The following is a 24,693-nucleotide window of genomic DNA, read 5'->3' on the forward strand; positions in this document are numbered from 1 at the left end:
ACAGCACTGCACTCCAGCCTGGGTGACAAAGCAAGACTCTGTCTTAAAAAAGAAAAAAAAAAATCCTAGCTTTGTCATTGATTAGCTGTGTGACTTTGGAAAATAACTTAACCTCTCTGACTCTCATATTGTGTATCTGTGATAAAGAGATAATAATGCCTACTTAATGGTGCTACTATATTATGAAGATTATATTGTAAAGCACTTATGGAGATAACTTCCCTGAATTAACACAGAGTAAAAGATATTTCCTGTACTTCCTTGAAAACAACAATGTTGTGGGGACCTTTAAAAAAATTGAAGTGTGGCTTATATACTGTAAGGTGCACATATTTTAAACACATAACTTGACGATTTTTAAGCATATGTATAAACCCAAGTAACTATAATTCAGATCAAGAGATAGAACATTTTCATCACCCAGAAGATTCTCTTATGCCTCCCACTTCCCCATCAGTAACCATTTTCCTTCTCAGAGGTAAGTGCTGATGTCTACCAAAATGGATTAGTTTTTTGTCTTAACCTTTATTATTTTTTTCTTTTATTTCTTTAAATAAAGTCTCTTATAGATTTATTTCCCCAACAATTTTGTCATTAGGATAGCATTGGATTTCACCTAGATAACAAGACTTTTCAGCACAAATATAAAGTTTTCTGTAAGTAGCATCCAGTACTTAGTCCTATGCTGAATCCAAAACCTCTTTTTTTGCATGTCATTCTTTCCTAGTCTTCAGTTGCACAGCGGAAGGGGAAAAGGGTGGAAGAGGAAAAGGGTGGAAGAGCAGAGGAAGAGAGGGTGCTATTTTGTCAGGGACAATGAGAATTCAACATGGCTGGGGAGGCCTCAGGAAACTTACAATCATGGCAGAAGGTGAAGGGGAAGCAAGGCACCTTCTTCACAAGGCTGCAGGAGGGAGAATCATCTTAACCTTTATTTAAAGGAATCAAACAGTATATATTTTTGTGTTTCTGGTATCTTTTGCTCAATAATTATGTCTGTAAGATTTATCCATGCTGTTGTGAGTTTTAATAGTTTGTCCTTTTATATTGTGTCATATTTCAAGCTCTGAACATCCTAACATTTGTTTATCCTTTCTACTATTGATGGACATTTGAGCTGTTTCCAGTTTGGATCTATTATGAACACTTTGGCACATATCTCTAGTGGACACAGAACACTCAATTTTTTGGTATATATACCTAGGAGTAAAATTGCTGGGTCATGGGGTAGGTGAATATTTAGCTTTGGTAGATAGTTCCATTATCGTCTATGAAGACAGATTTTGAAAAGTTAAAGCTGGTCAGGCATGGTGGCTCACGCCTGTAATCCCAGCACTTTGGGAGGCCAAGGCAGGTGGATTACCTGAGGTCAGGAGTTCAAGAGCAGCCTGGCCAAGTTGGTGAAACGCTGTCTCTACTAAAAATATTTTTAAAAATTAGCCAGGCATGGTGGTGGGCACCCGTAATCCCAGATACTCAGGAGGCTGAGGCAGGAGAATCATTTGAACCTGGGAGATGGAGGTTGCAGTTGTGAGCCAAGATCTCGCCACTTGCACTCCAGCCTGGGCGACACAGTGAGACTGCCTCAAAAAAAAAAAAGTCACCAAATTATTTATTCAATAAATGGTAAATGCTACTATGCATCAGGTACAGTCCTAAGTCCTGAGCTGGGGAAGTTCCAGGGTTAGTCAATTGAGACAATCAAAGATGTTAGGGACCACTTTTTCTTTTTATCCTCTTTAGAGTGTTTTAGGGCACTGAACTTCATCTCTTCATTCCTACCCCCATGGTCTTAAGATGGTTTCTGCAGTTTCAGGTATTATATTATTATCATTACAAGACCTCATCCACAAACAAAAAGCAGGTGAGGAGAAGGGTAACGTTTCTCCTTGTGTGTGCATTTTATTTTATTTTTTAATCAAAAAGAAAACTTTCTCATGACTCACAAGCAAGCTTTCCCTCTGGCCCCATTGGCTGGGTTAGGTGATATGCTCGTGCCATAGCAGCAAAGTCTGGATGAAGAGTTTCCAATGACCAGGTGCGGTGGCTCATGCCTGTGATCTCAGCACTTTGGGAGGCTGAGGGAGGAGGATTGCTTGAGCCCAGGGGTTCAAGGCTGCAGTGAGCCAAGATAGCGCCACTGCACTCCAGCCTGGGGCAACAAAGCGAGAACCTGTTTCAAAAATTTAAAAAAGTTTCCAGCATTTTCCTTCTTTTTGAGTTTCCAGCATTTTCAACTTCTTTAATGAGAAGCATGTTCAGCCAGCAAAGAAGAAGAAGAAAAATGGTTATAGACAAGCAACCAACAGTATCTGCCATAGCTATTTTATAGCTGTTTAAGCTTGGGTAAGTAACTTATTCACTTTCTGGCTTTTCCATCAGAAAAATGGGAACAATAACAATTGCTTTAAAGATTAGGATCAGTATCAAGTGAAAAAAATAACATGTGATGTGATAGGTATCAAATAAATGCTAATACCCTCCCTTTATACTGTTCTTACTCCTCTGGTGCTCAACATTTGTGATTTCATCAATTGTCCAAATAAAAGACCAGTTGAGAAAAGTGAAGAGAAGAAACTAAGAGAATGTATTTAATGTTGTGATATGTGTATGTAATTTATAAATTATATGGCTGGAGAAATTGCAGTTTATTATTTTAGAATGCAAAATAGACTGGAAATCTGAATCAGTTACAGGGAGATGTATTGCAGTTAAACGAATTGTTTTGCTTCACAAATACGTGAAAAAATATAGTCATGTGAAGGATATTGGATACCAAATGGACTTTATTTTTAACCATTTGTTTTAATAGCTCATGAAAATATGGTGGTGCTTTTATGGCTGCAATGAATTTTAGGAATAGGAGACTTCGCTGCAGCTTTCTAGCACTAAATCTTTTTAGTGGAGACATAAGAGACTTGGTATGCTGGTGTCTCTCCATGCATCCTGGTGGCCAATTCCTCCTCTGCTGCTATTCATGCTTTTCTAAAAACTGGAGGCTGTGAGGATGGGTGGAAGGGGTGATAATTTCAAGAGTTCGTGCCTTGGAAAGTTGTATCATCCCTCATGAGCTTCATTTGCTTTTCTTAAGTTGATTCTCATTTTTTTTTTTTTTTGAGACAGAGTCTGTCTCTTGTCACCCAGGCTGGAGTGCAGTGGTGCAATTGTGGCTTACTCAGCCTCGACCTCCTGGGCTCAAGAGATCCTCCTGCTTCAGCCTCCTATGTTGCTGGGACTACAGGCCTATGCCATGTTACCTGACTATTTTATTTCTTTTTTGTAGAGACAGGGTCTTGCTATGTGGCTCATGCTAGTCTCAAACTCCTGGCCTCAAGAGATCTTCCTGCCTCGGCCTCCCAAAGGGGTTACAGGTGTGAGCCACCGCACCTGGCCAATTCTCATTTCTTAAATACAAGCCTTTTCTTCTTCCTTTGTAGGGTATATGATGGCTTCTTTGGAATTGACTTTAAAAGGGGGAAGATTTGGGAGGCCAAGGCAGGAGGATCACTTGGGCCCAGGAGTTGGAGGTCGTAGTAAGATATGATTGTACCACTGCACTTCAGCCTGGGTGACAGGCTGATACCCTTTAAAAAAAAAAAAAGATAAAAGAAAAAATACGGGAAGACTTTGTGGGTATATACGATTCTTTTATTTCAATATTAGAAATTCAGCTTAACTTCTTATCCATAAAAACGGAATTGATGGCCAGGCATGGTGGCTCACGCCTGTAATCCCAGCACTTTGGGAGGCTGAGGTGGGTGGATCATGAGATTAGGAGTTCAAAGACCAGCCTGGCCAAGACGGTGAAACCCCATCTCTACTAAAAATACAAAAATTAGCTGGGCGTGGTGGCGGGTGCCTGAAATCCCAGCTACTCGAGAGGCTAAGGCAAAGAATTGCTTGAACCTGGGAGGTGGAGGTTGCAGTGAGCTGAGATGGCGCCACTGCACTCCAACCTGGGCGACAGAGCAAGACTCCGTCTCAAAAAAAAAAAAAAAAAGGAATTGATTAGCTCACACAACTGAAAATCTAGGTCATATTTGACTTCAGGCATGGCTAGATCCAGGAGCTCGAAAGTGTCAAAGGATTGGTTTGCCTGTTTCCTGTCTTGCTGCTTTCCTCTATAGTGGCTTCATTCTCAGACAAGCCAATCTCTAGAGGTAACAAAATACCTGCCAGTAGTTTGTCTTCTCAGCAAACTCAGAAAAAAGAAACCTTCTTTCTCCAATAGTTCTACAAAAAGGTATCTACTCTGGAGGGCAAGGCTAAGGACAGGGCTGATTCTGAGCCAGAGGGCACCAGTATAGGTAGAGCAGCAGTTTCTAGTTGGCATCAGATTGGGCAGTGCTTATGCTCTATCTTTTGTTAACCATTTTGAAGTAAGAAGTGGCAAATGACTTATCCTCTTGGGCTTTTGGTAACTTTCATTTTGTTTTATTCATCTTCATCTTAATTTTTCCCTTACCTCTTTCTTTTGCCCTTCTAAAATCTCAGTAAGTGGGTGGGTGAGATTTGATCCTAATTGGGGTAAAATGAGGGTGATATAGTCATAGTGGTGGTGATTGTGCCTTTGGAAAGGGGCCTGGTTATACCAGTCCTAGTTTTCCACCACAAATTCCTTTGGCCCCTTTAGTTGTCTTATAAAGAGCACGGACAATAGAGCTAGAGCTCCTGGTCTTAAAACCAGGCATTTCAGCTCTGCCCTTATGAGCTGCGTGACTTTGAGCTATTGCTTAACCTCTCTGTGTCTCTGTTTTTTTTACCCGTAAAATGAAGATAGCAACAGGGAATTGTTGAGGGGATTAAACAAATTAATATATATAAAACACTTATGTGATAGACTGGATTTTTAATTACCTATATATAATTAGCTGTGGGAAGAATGTACCTCCCCATCCCATTTGAAGTTAGACTTAGTCTTTCTTTTTAAGGCGGTATCTCACTCTGTCACCCAAGCTGGGGTGAAGTGGCACAATCATAGCTCACTGCAGCTTCGACCATCTGGGATCAAGAGATCCTCCCATCTCAGCCCCCCTGAGTAGCTGAGACTACAGGTGCATTTCCACCACACCAGGCTAATTTTTCAATTTTTTTGTAGCGAATGGGGTCCCACTGTATTGCCCAGGCTGTTCTTCAACTCCTGCTCTCAAGCAACCCACCTACCTCAGCCTCCCAAATTACTGGGATTACAGGTGTGAGTCACTGTGCCTCGCCTTAGACATTTCTTAAAGGAAGATTTACAAATGGCCAATAAGCACGTGAAGATACTCAACCTCAATAGCCATCAGAGAAATGCAAATCAAAATCACAGTGAGATACCACATCATACCTACTAGTATAGTTATAATAAAAAAGCCAGATAGGCCGGGCGCTGTGGCTCACGCCTGTAATCCCAGCACTTTGGGAGGCTGAGGCAGGCAGATCAATTGAGGTCAGGAGTTTGAGACCAGCCTGACTAACATGGTGAAACCCCATCTCTACTAAAATACAAAAATTAGCCAGGCATGGTGGTGGGCACCTGTAATTCCAGCTACTCGGGAGGCTGAGACAAGAGAATCGCTTGAACCCAGGAGGCAGAGGTTGCAGTGAGCTGAGATCATGCCACTGCACTCCAGCCTGGGTGACAGAGTAAGACTCTGTCTCAAAAAAAAAAAAAAAAAAAAGCCAGATAATAACAAGTATTGATCAGTATGTGAAAAAATTAGAACCCTAGGTGCAATGGCTCACACCTATAATCCCTGCACTTTGGGAGACTGAGGTAGGAGGACTGCTTGAACTCAGGAGTTTGAGACCAGTCTGGGCAACATAGTAAGACTCCCATCTCTATATTTAAAAAAATATATGAATGAATAATTAAAAAAGAACAGAACCCTTATGCACTGTTGAGAGGATATAAAATGGTGCAGCTGCTCTGAAAAACTGTCCAACAGTTACTATAAAAACTCTCTGGAAAACTGTGTGACAGTTACTCTGAAAGTTAAATATAGGTTTACCAAATGACCCATCAATTTCACTCCTAGATATAGACCCAAGACAATTGAAATGATATAAACTGGTATAATATTTCTGGGATGTAATCCTATTTGACCCATAAATTCTACCTCTGGTAATATATTTTAAGGAAGTATATATTTTCTTTTTTTTCTTCCGAGGCTATTCTCAAACTCCTGGGCTCAAGTGATCCTCCCACCTCATCCTCCCAAGTAGTTGGAACTAAAAGCAGGCACCACTGCACACAGCTCTAATAAAATATATTCAGACAAGAGTGCAAAATATATGTATAAGATGTTCATTGATGTATTGTGTAATAAATTTAGAAATAATCTCAAAGATCTATCGATAAGAGATAAGTTATGACACAGTTTCTATTAGGCAATGGAATACCTAGCACTTATTTAAAAGGATTTTGTTAATAGCTGGGTGTGGTGGCTCACACCTGAAATACCAGCACTTTGGGAGGCCAAGGCCGGTGAATCTCCTGAGCTCAGAAGTTTGAGAATAGCCTGGGCAACATGGCAAAACCCAGTGTCTACCAAAAATACAAAAAATGAGCTGGGCGTGGTGGCATGCACCTGTGGTCCCAGCTACTTGGGAAGCTGAAGTGGGAGGATCTCTTGAGCCTGGAAAGTGGAAGTTGCAAGGAGCTGAGATCATTTCACTGTACTCCAACCTGGGTTACAGAGTGAGACCCTGTCTCAAAAAAAAAAAAAAAGAAGAAGAAAAAGAAGATAAGGCCAGGAGCCGTGGCTCACGCCTGTAATCTCAGCACTTTGGGAGGCTGAGGTGGGCGGATCACTTGAGGGTAGGAATTCGAGACCAGCCTGGCCAACTTGGTGAAACCCGATCTTTACTAAAAATACAAAAATTAGCTGGGCGTGGTGACTGGTGCCTGTAATCCCACATACTTGGGAGACTGAGGTAGGAGGATCACTTGAACCTGGGAGGCGGAGGTTGCAGTGAGCCGAGATAGTGCCACTGCACTCCAGCCTGGGCAACAGAATGAGACTATGTCTCCAGAAAAACAAAACAAAACAAAAGAAAAGAGGATTTTGTGTTACCGGGCTGATGATCCTTTTACCCTGTAATTTTTATCTTGTTTGGAGGTGGAATGAACAGACTAGGACAAACATCTGCTTTTCTTATTCACTCACCTCTGGGCCCAGTTCCTGGAAGATACCACATATTTGAAGCAACAAAGGAGAATGTGCAATGTTTGCAAATTCCTTTTCTATAGTTGCTGGTTGTTGAAGGCTATGTTGAGTTGCTTTCTATGTTTCTATTTGACAGTTGGGGGTGAAAGATGCCCTTCAGTGTCCCAAATGAGAGAAGAGAATTGTAACTGGGAGTGGCCAAAGTTCACAATTTCAGCCTGGAGGAAAGTAAATTAAAGAGGTAAGGGCAGCTCCCACCTTGGAAAGACAATCTCCCCAGGCCTGCAGAAACAGACCTGCAGGATACCAGAGACCCCTTGTCTACTCCCAGATCACTGACAGAGCTTCCCTAACTTGAGGCTCAGCAACATTTGGTATCCTACATTTAGGCAGAGGGTTGCAAACAGTAGGGGCAAATGCTTGAACTCTGCTTAGCACTGAGTGGTCTTTGCTGCTTTTGGTCCTGAAATTTCTACCATGTTCCAATGAATCTAAGTACAATCTAGTCTCGGGGTCAGGTGGGGTAGCCAGCCTAAATTTTGGGATTTTTGTTGTTGTTGTTTTTTGTTTGTTCTGAGACAGTTTCGCTCTTGTTGCCCAGGCTGGAGTGCAGTGGCACGATCTTGGCTCACTGCAACCTCCGCCTCCCAGGTTCAAACGATTCTCCTGTCTTGGCCTTCCAAAGTGCTGGGATTACAGGTGTGAGCCACCATGCCCGGCCTTTAATAGTTCTTAAAGTATCTATTTATTGAAAGGAAAGATGTCCATGATGTTAAGTAGAAAAGGAAAGCTGACTACGTTAGGGCATAGATATGTTCATATGCTGGACCATGTTCAACATTTTACACCTGAAATATATGTAATTTTAAAAGCTGAAAAAGAGTATATATTGTGATTTCTATTTTTTATGTTAAAAGCATATGAGTTGTTTGTATAGAGAAAGCATTTTGATGGACATATATCCAGCATGGTAACAATGGCTATTACTGGGTGTGTTTTGGAGATGATCCTTTTTTTCTTTTGTATTCTTCACTAGCATTTTATTTTTATTTTGCAATGAGCAAGTATTTTATAAACAGTAGAAATAAAACTATTTTTTAAAAGATGCCAATGTGAGAGGGTCAGACAGATATTATTGGCCTCAATAGGTAGACTTTGGAGCCTGACAGATCAACAGTGACATGTAGCAAAGCACATAACACAGGGTGGTTCCTGATTGCAGGGCAGAGGGTGCTACTTTCTGCCCGACTTTTATCTCTCGCCAGACGTTTGTGGTCATGTCTCCTCCTGCATTATATGGAAGTTAAAGGAATGTCAGAACCTGGTTTGCTAAATGGAGGATTGCTATGGGCTGAGTTGTATCCTGCCCCTTCAAATTCATATGGTGAAGTCCTAACCCATAGTACTTCAGAATGTGGCCCTATTTGGAGATAGGGGCTTTATAGAGGTGCCTAAGTTAAGATGAAGGTATGAGGGTAGCCCCTAATCCAATCTGACTGGTGTCCTCTAAGGGAAATTTGGATACACAAAGAGATGCCAGGGATTAACCTATCCAGAGGAAAAGCCACATGAGGACACAGCAAGGAGGTGGCCGTCTGCAAGCCAAGGAGAGAGGCCTCAGAAGAAGCCAAACCTGCTGACACCTTGGACTTCCCAGCCTTCAGATTTGTGAGAAATAAACTGCTGTTGTTTTAAGTCACCTAGTCTATGATATTTTGTTATAATAGCCCTAGCAAATTAATACAAGGATATTCATCATTCTATGTTTTTGTGCATTGAAATGTATAAATATTTCAGCCTCAATATTTTCACAGATGCTGTCTTTTTGTCTTCATTCAGGGTAGCTTTCTTCAACAAATATTTCATAAGAACAACTTCATAATATAAATTGTCTCTATTTATGATTCCATATAATTATGGGCTTCCACAATTTCATTTTATTCCAGTACAGAACATATATTTATCTAATTAAAAATAGGTGCTTCAGCAAGTGATTCATCCTGCAAGTTGAAATATTCTAAAATGCAATTACAGAATTTCAACATTAATATTGTATACTATTTGAGGGCTTATTGTTTAATTTGTTCAGTACTCACTGTGCTTATGAAAGGATAAATTTCAAGTTTCTCCGTTTGCAAATGATTTTTCCAATAACCGCATTTTGGTATTTCATTTGACAAATACTTCGATTAAAACTTTTTATAAGCATATGAAAACATGCTCAGCTTTATTATTCATCAGAAAAATACCAATTAAAACTTCAGTGAGATACCACTACACACTAGAATGGGGAATCATAAAGATTGACACTACCAAGTGTTGGCAAAGATAAGTTGCAACTGGAATTCTCAGACATTGTTGGTAGGAATGCAAAATGGTATAGTACCTGGCAGCATGACATTATGTTATAAACTTAGATTCATTATGGCTGGGCGCAGTGGCTCATGCCTGTAATCCCAGCACTTTGGGAGGCCAAGGCGGGTGGATCACCTGAGGTCAGGAGTTCAAGACCAGCCTGACCAACATGGAGAAACCCCGTCTGTACTAAAAATACAAAATTAGTCAGGCATGGTGGCACATGCCTGTAATCCCAGCTACTAGGGAGGCTGAGGCAGGAGAATCGCTTTAACCTGGGAGGTGGAGATTGCGGTGAGCCAAGATCGCGCCATTGCATTCCAGCCTGGGCAACAAGAGTGAAACTCCGTCTCAAAAAAATAAAGTTAGATTCATTACCATACGATCCAGAAATTCTACTTCCAGATATTTAACCAAGAGAAATAAAAACATGTGTCCAAACAAAAACATGTACATGACAGCAGGGTGTGGTGGTGGACACCTGTAATCCCAGCTACTCAGGAGGCTGATGCAGGAGAATTGCTTGAACCTGGGAAGTGGAGGTTGCAGTGAGCCGAGATCGCGCCACTGCACTCCAGCCTGGGTGAGAGAGTGGGACTTCCTCTCAAAAACCAAAAAAAAACAAAAAAAAAAAACAAAAAAAAACCCCACAAAACAACATGTACATGAATGTTTATATTCATGTATATTCAGCATTATTCATAATAGCCCTAACTGGAAACAACACAAATGTCCATCACTATTAAATGGATAAAGTATGATATACTCATACCACAGAAAGCGATTCAGCAATACAAAGAAAGGACATAATACAGACAATAACATGGATACATCCTAAAAATATTACGTTAAGAGAAAGAGGTCAATCACAAAAGATTCAATACTGTGTAAATCTACTCATGAAATTCTATAGTATGTAAAACTATAGGGACAGAAAGAGAATCAATGGTTGCCTGGGGCTAAGGTTAGGGGAGATAAGTGAATATATACAGGTATGAGAAAACTTTCTGGGGTGAAGAATTGCTCCATTTTTTTGATTTGGTTAAGTAATTAGACACGATAACCAAAATTTACCAACCTGGACACTTAAAATTTGTATAAATAGGCCGGGCACAGTGGCTCACACCTGAAATCCCAGCACTTTGGGAGGCTGAGGCGGGTGGATCAGGATTTCAAGACCAGCCTGGCCAACATGGTGAAACCCCCTCTCCAGTAAAAATACAAAATTAGCTGGGCACAGTGGCAGATGCTTGTAATCCCAGCTACTCGGGAGGCTAAGGCAGGAGAATGGCTTGAACTGAGGAGGCAGAGGTTGCAGTGAGCCGAGATCGCGCCACTGCACTCTAGCCTGGGCAATACAGTGAGACTCTCTCTCAAAAATAAAATTAGTACAAATATTACCTTGATAAACAAAAAGGAGAAAGCAGTTTCCAACCAATTTGGAACAAAGTACAACCAAAATTAAGAGGACTTGTTTGTACAAAGTTCAGTACAATGGTTGAATATCTATATTGGTTTATAAAATAGATATTCAAAGGCTTGAACATTTTTAAACATCAGATTGATGACAGGTAGCAGAGAGGAAACACATAATGCCATATTGAAATATGTTTTTATGTTCAATGTCAGCATTGTCACAAGATTTTGTAATCTAGTTATTCTGTGCATATGTAAAAATATTTGTAGATTTTGGCAATTACAGTTTTGTGTTTTTGTTTTTTTTTTCTGAGACGGAGTCTTGCTCTGTCCCCCAGGCTGGAGTGCAATGGCACGATCTCGGCTCACTACAACCTCTGCCTCCTGGGTTCAAGCAATTCTCCTGCCTCAGCCTCCTGAGTAGTTGGGATTACAGGCACCTGCCACCACGCCCAACTAATTTTTGTATTTTTAGTAGAGACGGGGTTTCACCATGTTGGTGAGGCTGGTCTTGAACTCCTGACCTCAGGTGATCCGCCCACCTCAGCCTCCCAAAGTGCCGGGATTACAGGCATGAGCCACTGTGCCTGGCCCAGCAATTACAGTTTCTTTCTGATAATTAAAAGAATTATTTTTTGAGAGTTTGAATGCAGTTATAAATTGTGTGTGTGCCACATCCAAATGCAAGTAAATCTCTTTAGTAAGAACACCACTTTTTTCAAAATTTGTATGTATGTTATCACCACAAAAATTAATCAATTTTTTTTAGCATTGAAATTTTTATTTTTTTAAGCTGGAGTCTTACTCTATCACCCAGGCTGGAGTGCAGTGGCATGATCTCGACTCATTGCAGCCTCCACATCCCAGGTTCAAGCTATTCTCCTGCCTTAGCCTCCTGAGTAGCTGAGATTACAGGCACACGCCACTATTCTCGGCTTTTTTTTTTTTTTTTTTTTTGTATTTTTAGTAAAGACAGGCAGGCTGGTCTTGAGCTCCTGACGTCAGGGGATCCACCCACCTCGGCCTCTCAAAGTGCTGGGATTACATGCATGAGCTGCCAGGCCTGGCTTGAAAATTTTAATTTATTATAGAATAACAGTCATAATAATTTCATACATTAAACCTTCAAGAGAATAAACTTCAAAAGCTTTACTTTGATTCCTTGCAGTGGGTGGAAAAAATTAAATAATTATTGGACTGAACTAGTTTTCTATTTGAAGCTGATGGCAATGATATACAATTAGCACCATTCAACAGTAAAGTTTTTCTTCATCACGTATACTGCTGTCACTTTTTCTATACACACAAGAAAAAATAGGAGAAAACGAGCAAAAATATGAATGTTGTTTGATCTAAAAGTCATGCGTCATAGTATGATAGATAAATCCACCTTTTGCAGCTACACATGTTCATGGTTAACTTTAGGCACAGACTTAAAATAACTTCTAGCTTTAAAAACAGATGCTGATGTTTCTTCGAAAATTTGTATTTATGACCAGGCATGATGGCTCACACCTGTAATCCCAGCACTTTGGGAGGCCAAGGCAGAGTGATCACTTGAACTCAGGAGTTTGAGACCAGCCTGAACAAAAAAGAAAAAAAAAAAAAGCCAGGCATGGTGGCACACACCTGTCATCCCAGCTACATGGGAGACTAAGGCAGGAGGATCACCTGGGCCTGGGAGGTCGAGGCTGCAGTGAGCTGTGTTCATACCACTGCACTCCAGGCTGGGTGACAGAGTGAGACCTTGCCTCAAAACAAAAACAAACACAAAACCCAAAATACTTTGTATTTATCATATTATCAGTGACAAAATTACAGCCCTCATGATGATGTAAATGTTGACATGTTATGTACAAGTATCCTATCATCATTAACTTCTTTGGTTAACAAATACTCATTACTTAATTTTTCATTAAATACACACTTTGTAATTCTCAAACAGGTCAGGAAAAGGAATGGATTATTATTGGTCATTCTTCAGAATTAAGGGGAGAGTTGTCTTTGCCAGCTATGCATCTCATGACTACTAGATGAGATCATGAAAGAAGCTAGAAGTACAATGTGGAGGTCTTCCAAACCCATCCCGGTTTATCTTTTTAGTGAGGTGAAATGCAAATATTTTAAGTGTATTCTTCATAGAGTTTTAACAAATGTATATGCCCATGTAACCCATACTCAAATAAAGTATAGAATGTTCTCATTACTCCAGAAAGCTCCTTCACTTCCCCTTCCAGTTAATTTCTACCCGTATAGGTGACCTGTATTTTTGCTTTTGTTTTTGTTTTTGTTTTTTTGAGGCAGGGTTTCACTCTATTGCCCAGGCTGGAGTACAGTGGCATGATCTCGGCTCACTGCAATCTCAACCTCCCAAAGCTCAGGTGATCCTCCTGCCTTAGCCCCCCACGTAGCTGGGATTACAGGTGCATGTCACCATGCCTGGCTAGTTTTTGCATTTTTAGTAAAGACAGGGTTTACCCACGTTGCCCAGGCTGGTCTTGAACTCCTGGGCTCAAACGATACACCTGCCTCGGCTTTCCAAAGTACTGGGATTATAGACATGAGTCACTGTGCCCGGCCTATAGGTGACTTGTGTTCTGATTTCTATTGCCACGCATTTGCTTTGCTTGTTTAAAAGCTGTATAAAAATGGAATTTTACAATATAAATTCTTGTGAGTTGGGCTTCTTTATCTCAACAATATGAAGTAAGATTTGACTACAATATTGCATGTATCAATACAGTAGTTTGCCCTATTTTCTTTTTCTTTTTTTGAGACAGAGTCTCGCTCTGTCACCCAGGCTGGAGTGCAGTGGCATGATCTCGGCTCACTGCAACCTCCACCTCCCAGGTTCAAGTGATTCTCCTGCCTCAGCCTCCTGAGTAGCTGGGATTACAGGCGCATGCCACCACGGCCAGCTAATTTTTGTATTTTTAGTAGAGACGGGGTTTCACCATGTTGGTCAGGCTGCTCTCGAACTCCTGACCTCATGATCTGCCCGCCTTGGCCTCCCAAAGTGCTGGGATTACAGGCATGAGCCACTGCACCTGGGCCTCTTTTTTTAATTTTTAAACTGTTGAGTGGTATTCTGTTCCATGCATCTATCACAATTTATTTATCCATTTTCCTACTGATGGATATTTTTCTTCAGTGGTTAATACTTTTTGTGTCCTGTCTAAAAAGAGTCATTTTCTTAAGAGTGTTATTGGATGAGCATAAGTTCTTAATTTTGATGGAATCTAGAGTATCAATTTTTTTTTACAGTTAGTGCTTTTGTGTTCTTTCTAAGAAATCTTTGCTTATCCCAAGGTTGCAAAAACATTGTTCTATGTTATTTTCTAGAAGCATTATAGTTCCAGCTTTTATACTTAGAAGAACGATCTATCTCAAATCACTGTTTATGAGTAATGTGAGGTAGGAATTGGAATGGTTAATTTTTGTCTACATTAGGCAAATTTTTTGAGCCTAATTTACCCCCTCTACAAAGTGATTAAAGGCTACCTCAGAGTAGAGTTAAATAAAATACCTAAGTTATTAATACTAGCATTTAGCACAGAGTAGGTATAGAATAATGTAGTTCAATAAAGGTCATCTTATATTTTTGTGGATCTCTTGAATGTCCTACAAATAGTTCTGCCCATTTTGTTGTGGTCCTTTTAATGTGTAACACCCTCAATTAACATGAACACAAGTAATCAAAACTGGCATTTTATGTAAATTCCAATAACTCTTTGAGCAAGTATGATCTTCATTTTGAAGATGATTAAACCGGCTGAGAAAACATAAATAACTTGCCCAAGGAAACAACTAGTGAGTGGTAAGTGGTATTCCAAATTAGTTCCAAGTTCAAAGCCCACATCATATTCACCACATTCCTTTGACTTTTTTTTTTATTTTTTGAGACAGCTTCTTACTCTGTCACCCAGGCTACAGTGCAGTGTGTCATCATAGCTCACTGCAGCCTCAACCACCTGGACTCAAGCGATCCTCCCACCTCCGCCTCTGGAGTAGCTGGGACTACAGGCATGCACCATGACACCTGGCTAATGCCTTTGACCTCTTCACTGGGCCTGACATTCATGTTAACACGGTCCTTTGGAGTCATCTGGACGTGTTGTGACTAGCACTTAGAGATAACCCTCACTTTCGGCCTGTTTGAAACATCGTTTTCCTGGTGCATCTTCTACCACGATCATGATGCTCTGTCAGCAGTCTGCAAATGAGCCTCATGTGTCTTCCCCGCACCTTAGTCTTCTCCATTTGGTCACACTCCCCTCTGCTCTCCATCCATGATTCACATCCAGGGAAGTACAGCCCTCCAGGAAGGGGGTGTTTTGGACCTGCTGCACTTAGTGGGCAGGGTTCAAGGATTCTGAACATCATACTGTGCAAGGAGCAGACCCACCAAAGGAGTCCTTCAGCCCAATAGGCCAATAGTACACCTTCCCCCCGCCCCCCAATGTTTGGCTAAATCCTAACTGTCTTTAGAGTTTTCCTCTGTGAGGCTTTCTCTGCCCAGCGAGGCCCCAAGTCATCTCTGCCTCTTGAATGACTATCTGCTAACACCATCTCTGCTGCTCCTATAGAGGTATCAGTCCTGTGTTCTCTGGTTTCCTTCTCTTCTGGGTGCCTTTCTGTTGAAACACATTGAAGGCAGTCTGGCTTCAGGAAGCAAGTCTGCTACTCACCTATCTAGCACTTCATGAGCACAATGCTTCATTTGCTCAGTCATTCAGTCAAAAAAAATGATTTAAGAAGGCCTCAATCAGTAGAGCTGTAGGAATTGATTCAGGGGTTGTAGGCAGAGAGACGTGAACAGTGGCCTTTCTACAGAATGAGTATAAATACATATGCTACTGATGCCTGTGAGAGACCTGGGGGCAGGGACGGATGCAGTGGAAGGCTTCAGCCATGGCTGACCCTTGCCTAGAGCTCAAGGCAGCAACAGAGATATGAGAGAGCCGAAACCACATGTCAGCACTCAATTCTGCACTGGCAGTCCCTGTGATTCATGCATCAGGCCATTAATTCAGTAAGAAGCCGCTCAATGGGCAGATGAACAAAAACAGGAGGCCCTTCTGAGAGTCATAAATTCACTCTCCTAACGGCTTTATATACTTGAAAGTGAAGGGTATTCCAGGAGCACCGTGGAAACGACTCAGAGACTCAGTTTCTAACAGAAAACCAGGAAATTCTACTCTACTGCTAACAAATTGAGGATTTACTTTGTCAAGGTGGCTAGGTTGGTACAGAGATGAATAAAAAGCCAGGGCTTAATCTTTCAGGAGTTCAAAAACTGGTAAGAGTAATTCTCCCATTCTACTTTTTCCTCCTTCACCTCCATATCTAATCCTAAGAACTATTACCTTAATACCCTTGTATTAGTCCGTTTTCACACTGCTATAAAGAACTTTCTGAGACTGGGTAATTTATAAAGGAAAGAGCTTTAATTGACTCACAGTTTCCTATGGCTGGAGAGGTCTCAGGAAACTTACAATCATGGCAGAAGGGGAAGTAGGCACATCTTACATGGCAACTGGCAAGAGAGAGGGTGTGTCAGTGCCGGAGAAACTACCATTTATAAAACCATCAGACCTCATCAGAATCCACTCACTATCACAAGAACAGCATGGGGGAAACCACCCCCACAATCCAATCACTACCCACCAGGTCTCCCCCTAAACACCCGGGGATTACAATTCAAGATGGGATTTGGGTGAGGACACAAAACCTAACCATATCAACACTCTCCAGACTCTCTCCTCTTCTTCACCCCTCTGCAGCTGCCAGGGTTTCCTAATGTCTGCATGGATGGTCTCAACCCTCCTTACCTGGTTTCTCTCACTACCCCTGCCGCATATTCTGTTTCACCATCACACACCAGCAGATTCATGTTTCCAAAAAAGCAATCTGATCCTATCACTCAGTAACTGATATAAAGCCCTTTATTGATGCTCTGTTGTTTTAAGGAGAAAATTCAAACCCCTTACCAAAGCCCTTCCCCATCATGGCTCTGTTTGCCTCTCCAGCCTTTCCTCAATTTAAGTCTCCAGTCCAGACAAAGTGACTCTCTGGCTGGTTCCCAGACATCTCTGCTCCTGCCTGCTGCTTCCTCCCGCCATGTGTCCCAGCCCCTACTTCTGCTAACTATGCTTTCAAGATGCAACCTGGACGCTATCTCTTCCTCCTCCCGCTCTTGTGCCCTGAGTGAAGGTTGCCTCCTACGTATGCTTCCACCACCCCTACCCATTCTCACTTGTCACATGCACCATATCTGACTTCTTGCTCTTCTCTCCCAGCTAACTTTGATTTTCTCAACTAAACTTCAAGAACTAGATCTGACTCATTGTTGACTGCTCAGCACCTAGTAGAGCACCTGGCACCTGCTAGGTACATTATAAGTGTTTGCTGAATGTATGTGAATGAGTGCCTATGCAAGGTCATAATAAGACAAGAATGGCTTATTCAGAGATGACTGTAATGCACATTTATCTCTCCATGGTCTTTGGGTTGCTTCTAATACTGCACTTAGAAAAGTTGTGATGGATAATTGAATGCCTCATTGTTCTTGAATGATGTATGGGAGTAGTATGATCTTAGAAAAGAGACAAGGTTTGTTATCTTTGGGGAAATCAAAATACAAGTCTCCAATATAATTCTGTCTCACAAATGATACAAACATTCATGTTCAAAGTAATATACACATCAAAGATCTATAATGTAGTAGGTTGAATATTTTTGGTTAAGTACTTGAGTTTGAAACATCATGTTTATATTATTATTTTTTTAAAATGTTTTTACTTTTCTTTTTTTTTAAATAGAGATGGGGTTTCACCGTGTTGGCCAGGCTGGTCTTGAACTCCTAGCCTGAGATCCACCTGCCTTGGCTTCCCAAAGTGCTGGGATTACAGGTGTGAGTCAGTATGCCCGACTGAAACATCATGATTTTATTAAGCGATCTGCCTTGCTTTTGAAACAGTTTTACTTATTTGGTGGCTGCAGACATCCTTTGATATGTGGCTGCCACTCTCTACCTTTGTCTTCACATGACCTTCTCCTCTTCTGCTCTCATAAGGATACGCCATTGGATTTAGGTAATGATCTAGGTAATCCAGAATGATCTCATCTTGTGATACTTAATTACATCCACAAAGACTCTTTATTCAAATAGGGTCACATTCATAGGCTCTAGAGATTGGGGTGACCATATTTTTGTGGGGGAGGGGTAGCACAATTCACTCCGTTATCAAAAATATATTTCTAAAAGCCATTGGGATGCAATTCCAGGAGTTTTCAATGATCATTTTATCTTAGTTATAAATTACTATTGTGAAGTGCTCCTGAGGGGTCTTACTTCCTCAATTTGGAAGGGGCTGCTACTGGATGCGTATTGAGTATTAATATTGCATGGGGATGCCACCTACTGGTTGCTAAGATTCACAACTGGTAGACCTTGGAGGTCACACTGAGAGTAGAATAACATGTATCAGCACAGTTAATAAACCTGATTACATGAAACCACATTTATTATTAGCACATTGAAAATATAGAATGGCCATTCGAATACAGCTCCCTTCCCTCTCTGAGCCTCAGTTTCCTTACCTGCAAAGGTGAAGATTTCCTCACTCATTCCTTCATTTATTAAAACACGATTATTTGGGCATCCATCAGGTGATAGTGGCTGGAGCTGCAATAAGCCTCTTACAGATTATTCCTTTTCATAGGTTTGTTGTATGGATTAAATGTAATAATTCAAATAAAGGGTCTGGTGCAGTAATTATTGTTAACCTTAAATTATATTTGATCCAAATATCTAGTTAGAGTGGTCTGCCTTGACACTGGGCCTTACTTGTTGAAGATCTCTAGCTCTATTTTTTTTCTTTTTTAAAAAACTAAAAAAAAATTTTTTTTAGAGACGAAGGCTCACTATATTGCCTAGGCTGTACTTGAACTCCTGGGCACAAGGGATCTTCCTATCTCAGCCTCCCGGGCAGCTGAGACTATAGGTTTCAGCTTTTGTTTTGAATACTTGCTAGCTCTTGTTCTCTTCTCTTTACTCTGGCCTGCAGAAGTTACACAGCACCTCATCTAGTTCAGTTAACTCTTTGGATGTGAACCAACTATTGAGTACCATGAATTTCAAAGCAAAAAGAGAGAAGGGGTCTGGTAATAACCTTTCCTTTTCCTCCTTCCACCTCATTCTAAATTCCCCTTAGTTAGTGCCATCTAGAAGAGGCCTTTCAATCTGTCAACACTATTTAATATCTTTTACACAGTGGATAATATACTAAATGTTGAATATACAAAAACAATGAACTCTAGTCCTTGAGGCGAAGGTCTTCCAAATGCAAGTCCTAAAAATGGACCAGGCAGAACTCAGTGTCTCCAAGAGTGCAAGAAGGATGTTTTTCACTGAATGGTTGAAGCAGTGTTTGGAAAAACACAGATCTCATGATTTTTATAAATTCAAATGCAACACAGAGTCACATGGGCATAGAATTTTTCCTGGATGTCTGAATAATCTGCCAACCAGCTTTTTGCCTCCTTCTGTGTTTTTACTTCACCTGGACATCTCCTAACATCCTGAGAAGGAAATGTTTGTAAGCTAAAAAGAACTTGGAATGTCTTTTTCAAAAGTACATATTTCAACATTCAAGGAATTTCAAGAAATGTACTATTTGCCTAAGGGTAGATGATTTAAAAGGTCTCTCTTGTGATGCCTTCAAATAAGTTGGTGATTGGAAAGCTGATACATGAGTAGAAGGCATTGTTATTCTACATTGATGTTTCAGAGGAGGAAGCCAGTTAGGGGAATATTTTCCTCCCTAACATTTTATCCCTGCGGAAATAAGTCAAAATACCCAGTGTTCTTTGTATTCAAAGGTGACACTGGTACCAGCACGACTGTCAGCTGCTGTCAATCCTCGGCTTTTGGAAGCAATGTCATGGTGTTTTAACTTGCTTTTCAGTTTGTTCAGCATGTCTTTGAAGCATCACCTTTACTCATCTCTTCCAAAGCTCACTGTTAACTACATTGCACTATTTCAGCAGGAAATCAGCTAAATACTTAAAAGCTAGTGGGCCAGCCTCCTTCTTGTTGAGATATAAGCCTGTTTTCCAAAGAGCAGTCCTCAGAGAGACAGCGTCAACATGCCCTGGGTGCATGTGACACTGCAGATTCCTGGACCTTGTCCCCAGACCAACAGATTCAGAAACTCTGGGAAAAGATCAGGAAATGTGCATTTTAAACAAATGCCCCTGGTGATTCTTCTGCAACGATGGTTAAGACCTTTGAGTTGAGGGCTTTTGCAGTCACCAACTATAGTTTTGTTGAGCCTGTGTATTCATTTACACGCAGGGACATCAACAGTCTGCAGAAGCCAGTTCCCAGAAATACACCTGAGTATCTCCACAAAAGGGGGGTCTGTTCACATGATTCAAATCTTCCCAGAAGACTCTCTGACCCTTACATATATTATGGCTTATATTTGGAAAACGTCCCACTTGCAATCAAGTATACCTTTCTAATTGGCTACGTAGATCCTGAATAAAGAGAACACATCAAATTCAAAACGCTAACATACGTTGAAAGAAGAGGAGCTTGAGTAGTGAGAACAGAATTATAACCTTCAACAGAAAGGGGGAGAATATCCTTAGGTTGGCTGATACACAGGCAAGACCTATTTCTGGTATATGTTGAGAAAATAAAAATAAGTGCAACATGTTGGGCATCCTTTTTAAACAGGTAGACACGCAGCCCTGCCCAGGGCAGGTTACACTTCCTTTTCTGGCTGCCTAGGTACAGTGCCACTGGCTCAGGGCTCCATTTCCATCTGTATTGATTCTACAACCACAGACAGCACTTCTGCCCAGTAATTTTTTATTTTTATTTTTATTTTTTTCTGAGACAGGGTCTTGCTCTGTCACCCAGGCTGGGGTGCAGTGGCGCGATCTTGGCCCACTGCAAATTCCATCTCCTGGGTTCAAGTGATTCTCCCGCCTCAGCCTTCCTAACAGGTGCCCACCACCACGTCCAGCTATTTCTTTGTATTTTTATTAGAGATGGGGTTTTGCTATATTGGCCAGGCTGGTCTCAAACTCCTGACGTCAGGTGATCTGCCCATCTTGGCCTTCCAAAGTGCTGGGATTACAGGTGTGAGCCACTGCGCGTGGCCAATTTTTTTTTTAACTTTTGATTTTTGAAAAATTTATAGTTTTGCAGGAAATTGCTATATATATGTATTCCATATACCCTGCATCTAGCTGCCCCAATGGTAACATCTGGCATGACTACAGTACAGGAACAAAGCCAGGAAATTGACACTGCTTATTGGTACAATCTACAGAGTGTATTCAGATTTCATCATTTTTATATACACTGTGTGTGTGTGTGTGCAGCTCTGTGCAATTGTATCACATGTATAGATTAGTATAGCCACTACCACAACTGAGCTACAGAATTGTTCCATTACCACAAGGCTCCCTTCACAGCCATACCTAGCCCCTTCCACCCATCCCTAACCCAGCAATGGCTAATCTGTTTTTCATGTCTGTGATATGCTACAATTATTTTTAATAGCATTTTAAAGCCTTGAGGCAACTTCCAAACATGTTGAGCTTCCTGCCTGGACTGTCCAAGTTGTCTCTCAAGGTACCAATACTGTTTTGTTAGTGCTCTAGTTACAAAGTTGCATACATTTTTAGTGGTCTGACTATAATCCTGATATTTCTGAAAGCAGTCTTTTTAATGTTTGCTTTTGCTGAGTGTGTGTTTTTCAGCAACATCTATTTTGCATCACTGCAGAAATATTTGTACAGTGGCTGAAACATAACAGAGGTTCATTTATTTCACTCACAGAAGAGTCAAAGGAAGATGTTCTGTCTGGCAAGCATTTTTTTTTGCAGTATTCTTGTCATAAACTTTCAAACCAGCTGGGTGCGGTGGCTCACACCTGTAACCCCAGCAATTTAGGAGGCTGAGGCGAATGGACTGCTTGAGCTCAGGAGTTCAAGACCAGCCTGGGCAACATGACAAAACCCTGTCTCTACTAAAAATACAAAAACTTAGCTGGGCATGGTGGCTTGCACCTATAGTCCCAGCTACTTGTGGGGCTGAGGCAGGAAGATGGCTTGAACCCAGGCGGTCGAGGCTGCAGTGAGCCAAGATGATGCCATTGCGCTCCAGCCTGGGTGACAAAGTGAGACCCTGTCTCAAAAACAAAACAAAAAAAAACCACAAGAAAACAAAAATAAAACATAAACTTTCAAACATGTTCTTTGTTATCATCAACTTTAAACCTAAAACTAATACCATTTTTTAAAATTACACAGTACAATCTGTATTATTTCATTTTAACAGATCATATCATCAATCAGTCATCATTAAAGAGCATTTCTAAACCATTTAGATTTTAAGACATTTCTAGACGTGATGATGACTACATTTTATAGAACATATCTGTCTCATTACCACCATCACACACAGCTTTCTCCATTCTTACAGATTCCTTTTATGCAGAGGCTACTCTCCTGACTCTCTCCAGCCCATCTCTTACTCCCGTCCTTTCCCCCAACCAGTCCTTTTTTCTTCCTTCTTTTTGGGGAAGGCAGGGGTGAGACTGCCCTAGGCCACAACTGATAATGGATAAATCTGGCTAATTCTGAAAGCTATAGAGGCAGCTCATTTGGCAACGTCTCTAACTTAGACTTTAACAGTGATAAAGATGATATCTTGGCCTCTATCTGCATTATCGTTTGTCTTATTTCTTAATTGATTCAAAATCTGGATGGGAAAAGCAATTTTTATTTACTGGGGTCCACTCAAAGTTCCCAAGAAAACACACCCACCCACCCCCAACCCCCCCCCCCCCCACACACAGAGTTTTGTGATGATACAATTCAAAGGATAAAGGTGGCTTTTGTTTGTTTTACTAATGCAATGGTAGGGAGCAGGTGGAAAAGAAGGGATGTTGAAGCAGCTAAAGAAGTTTTTAAAAAAAATCTAAGCAGAGTACAAAGAATGAGGTGAGTGCTCAATGTGGATTCTGTTTTTAGGACAAGATAGTGCCTCTCAAACTGTGATCGTGCCAAAGAAATACCTGGGGATGCTGAAATTCCTATTATGATCACTAGATCTAGAGTGGGGCCCAGCTTCCATGCTTCCAATAAGCTCTAGGTAATGCTGATGCCTCCGGTCCACAGACAGCACCCAGAGCTACAAGGCTGTAAGACATCATGAATCACTACCTTTTGCAGGCAGTAATCGCTCAACCTATTTATTTATTATTATTATTATTATTTTCTGTGAGGAGGAGGGAGAGAGGAAGGAAGAAGGGAAAGATAGAGAAAAGAAGAGAAAAAAAGGAAGGGAAAAAGGAAGGGGAGCTCGACCTAGTTATCTTGAAGCAAATTTATGCAAATAATTATTTTGCTTAATCAAATATTTAGAATGCTCCAGTTTCCTAAATGCACATCCATCTGGATAGCATTTCATACCGGCCTATGTTACTCATCTGCCCCCGCTTCTAATGCCCACCCCTCCATTTTCAGCAAGCTTTTACCTCTTTCACAACCCAGCCCAAAATGTAATGGCTTAAAATGACTACCATTTATTTTGGTCACAGTTCTGTGGGTTACAATTTAAACAGGACTCAACTGGGCCATTCTACTGGTCTTGACTGGGCTTGCATGTGAATCTATAGGCAGCTGCAGAGAGCTGGATTGCCGTGTCTCTGGCAGTGCTGGCTGTTGACTGGGATGTTGGAGAGGACTGGGCCACGTGTTTCTCAGCATCTACCTGGCTAGAGCAGGCTTGTTCACATGGTGACAGAAATGTTGCAAGTACAGTCAGCCCTCCGTATCCATGTGTTCTGCATCTCTGGTTTCAACCAACTGCAGATAGAAAATACTCAGGAAAAAAACTGAGACTGTACTGAACCTGTATAGATTTTTTTCTTGTCATTATTCCCAAACAATTTAGTATAACAACTATTTACATAGCATTTACATTGTATTAGGTAACATAACTGATCTAGAAATGACTTAAAGGATACAAAAGGATGTGCATAGGTTATATGGAAACACTGCAGCATTTTACATAAGAGACTAGAGTGTCGATTGATTTTGGGAGGTCCTGGAACCAATCCCCTGTGGATATGGAGGGATGACTGCACATCCTTGGGGTCAGCCCAGATGTGCAAGCCCTTTGGATGCCTCTACCTGAATCACATTTGCTACCGCCCATCCCACTGGTCACAGCCAGTTGCATGACCAAGTCCAGAGTCAGAGTGAGACAGGAATGCCTAAGGGCATGTATGCTGGGAGCAGGAAGCATTTGTGGCTGCTTTTGCAATCAGACTATTTGAGTTGAAATTGGCCTTTAAGGCCTGTCACAGAAAGGCCTATCAGGCTTCTTTTTATGACCACACTATTCCTCCTACACTTTCCTCCTCCTGGAACCCATTTTTTACCTATCTTTGGACAGAGCCCTAGTCCACTTTCTTCTTTTTTTTTTAAGACGGGAGTGCTCTTTTGCCCAGGCCCTGGAGTGCAGTGGCGTGATCATAGCTCACTGCAGCCTTGAACTCCTGGGCTACAGTGATCCTCCCAGCTCAGCCTCCAGAGTAGCTGGGATTACAGGGATGTGCCACCATGCTTGGCTAATCTTTTATTTTTTGTAGAGATGGAGTTTCACTATGTTGCCCAGGCTGGTCTTGAACTCCTGGGCTTAAGTGATTCTCCTGCCTCAGCCTTGCAAAGTGGTGGGATTATG

General features: G+C 41.3%; 1 long non-coding RNA gene across 1 annotated transcript in view; it reads right to left on the reverse strand.

The window, feature by feature from the left end:
• Nucleotides 1–532: 532 nt before the first annotated feature.
• LOC105738309 overlaps nt 533–24,693 on the reverse strand; it is a 46,596-nt gene continuing 22,435 nt past the window's right edge. Inside the window, exon 2 of the long non-coding RNA XR_001114098.2 lies at nt 533–1,580. This is a non-coding gene — a long non-coding RNA (uncharacterized LOC105738309). The remainder of the gene's footprint in view (nt 1,581–24,693) is intronic.

Source organism: Nomascus leucogenys, chromosome 20 (genome assembly GCF_006542625.1).
Source record: "Nomascus leucogenys isolate Asia chromosome 20, Asia_NLE_v1, whole genome shotgun sequence".
Classification (NCBI taxonomy): domain Eukaryota; kingdom Metazoa; phylum Chordata; class Mammalia; order Primates; family Hylobatidae; genus Nomascus; species Nomascus leucogenys.